A 2,500-nucleotide genomic window follows, 5' to 3' on the forward strand; every position below is an offset into this window, starting at 1 on the left:
TTGCCGGCGGGAGACAACACGCGCCACCTACGGTGGCCGGCAGCTCCAACGCCAGCGCCACAGAAGGACAAAAGCCCCACTTGGGTGCCGAAGCGAACTCTCCCAGCACAGCGCACGCGCCAACACGTCCGCACAGCTGCGATACAATCCACCTGCGAGAACCGCAGAGGCGACCGAGCAGCAGACGGCGTCGCGGCGCCGAGCGCCGGGCGGCGGCGCATCCTCAGCGCACACAGTCCTCAATCGGACCAGCACACTGCAGATGTCCACCGCGCTTCGCACCGGGCCCGCGAGGACCTACTTTGGCCGCACGGCGCCGCGTGCAGGGTGCGCCGGCGCGCAGCTGCGCCGCCTGCCGCCTCCGTCGGCCGGCGCGCCTGCCACTGGCCGCCCCCACCAGCCGGCTGTAGCGCGTGCGCCCACGCACCGCGCGGCCAGCACGCCGGGAGGCCCCCCCTCACCGGCCGGGGACGGTCCCACCCAGCCACCGCCGCGTATCGCTTCACACCCACATGCCATTCACGTTCGTGGGCATGGTGGGTATCGCTGAAACAACCGGTTGGTAGCTCAACCGATCGTCGCCATCACTGATTCACCTCTAGCGAGAACAACCGCACCACAACGGTTTACCAGTTCTTCATTTGCGTAACGTCACCAGCAAACGTAGACGTCCATCGCCATTTGCAAATTCAACGATTGTTGCATGCCTGTGTCAGGTGTCACGACACACTATGTCTGCCCACATACACGCAACAACATGTGCACGCTTCGCGAACACGTGGAAGGTGGCCCCCGTACGTATGCGATGTCCATTGCGCGAACGACTGTCAACCGGCCTCTGTCGCATGTCGCAGATGTGGAACGCAGTGCACCATGCTATCACGGTGTGTGAGAAGAGACGACTACGTCTGACAACACGCGCCACTACATCAACAGACGGCTCATGCTGATCGCCATCCACGGCATACCATACTGCAATCCAGCTCTTATAGGGAGACGACACGTAGCTGAGTGCACAATATTTGGACCGTATGGTTCGCCGTTGTTGGCGCAGTCGTGGTACGGTCACACATGTACCACGATGTATCATTCAGTACATGAGGACCAATGTGCGGTACAGTGTGTGATTTGGACGTACAACATCAGCGGACAGTTGCCACAAGCCGTACCACAACGTAGGCTGTGCTTCGCCATGCGAATGCCAATGAACAACTGCGAAGGGCATTGAGCATGTACGTCCTGCCGCCATCCGCATTACAGTGTATAGCTGCAAGGTGTTTAACATGAAGCGATACTCTGGGGACCGGGCAGTGCGAGTAGCAAACTATATTGCGGGGGTTGCAGTTAGGCAACACTACACTAATTTAACGCGTCGTATGACAATTACAGAGCAGGTTAAGGCCCAACGTGTGTTGGGTTAAGGCCCAACGTGTGTTGGGTTAAGGCCCAACGTGTGTTGGGTTAAGGCCCAACGTGTGTTGGGTTAAGGCCCAACGTGTGTTGGGTTAAGGCCCAACGTGTGTTGGGTTAAGGCCCAACGTGTGTTGGGTTAAGGCCCAACGTGTGTTGGGTTAAGGCCCAACGTGTGTTGGGTTAAGGCCCAACGTGTGTTGGGTTAAGGCCCAACGTGTGTTGGGTTAAGGCCCAACGTGTGTTGGGTTAAGGCCCAACGTGTGTTGGGTTAAGGCCCAACGTGTGTTGGGTTAAGGCCCAACGTGTGTTGGGTTAAGGCCCAACGTGTGTTGGGTTAAGGCCCAACGTGTGTTGGGTTAAGGCCCAACGTGTGTTGGGTTAAGGCCCAACGTGTGTTGGGTTAAGGCCCAACGTGTGTTGGGTTAAGGCCCAACGTGTGTTGGGTTAAGGCCCAACGTGTGTTGGGTTAAGGCCCAACGTGTGTTGGGTTAAGGCGCAACATAGGTTAGGTTAAGGCGCAACATAGGTTAGGTTAAGGCGCAACATAGGTTAGGTTAAGGCGCAACATAGGTTAGGTTAAGGCGCAACATAGGTTAGGTTAAGGCGCAACATAGGTTAGGTTAAGGCGCAACATAGGTTAGGTTACGGCGCAACATAGGTTAGGTTAAGGCGCAACATAGGTTAGGTTAAGGCGCAACATAGGTTAGGTTACGGCGCAACATAGGTTAGGTTACGGCGCAACATAGGTTAGGTTAAGGCGCAACATAGGTTAGGTTAAGGCGCAACATAGGTTAGGTTAAGGCGCAACATAGGTTAGGTTAAGGCGCAACATAGGTTAGGTTAAGGCGCAACATAGGTTAGGTTAAGGCGCAACATAGGTTAGGTTAAGGCGCAACATAGGTTAGGTTAAGGCGCAACATAGGTTAGGTTAAGGCGCAACATAGGTTAGGTTACGGCGCAACATAGGTTAGGTTAAGGCGCAACATAGGTTAGGTTAAGGCGCAACATAGGTTAGGTTATGGCGCAACATAGGTTAGGTTACGGCGCAACATAGGTTAGGTTACGGCGCAACATAGGTTAGGTTAAG

Source organism: Schistocerca americana, unplaced genomic scaffold (assembly GCF_021461395.2).
Source record: "Schistocerca americana isolate TAMUIC-IGC-003095 unplaced genomic scaffold, iqSchAmer2.1 HiC_scaffold_484, whole genome shotgun sequence".
NCBI classification, from domain to species: Eukaryota; Metazoa; Arthropoda; class Insecta; order Orthoptera; family Acrididae; genus Schistocerca; species Schistocerca americana.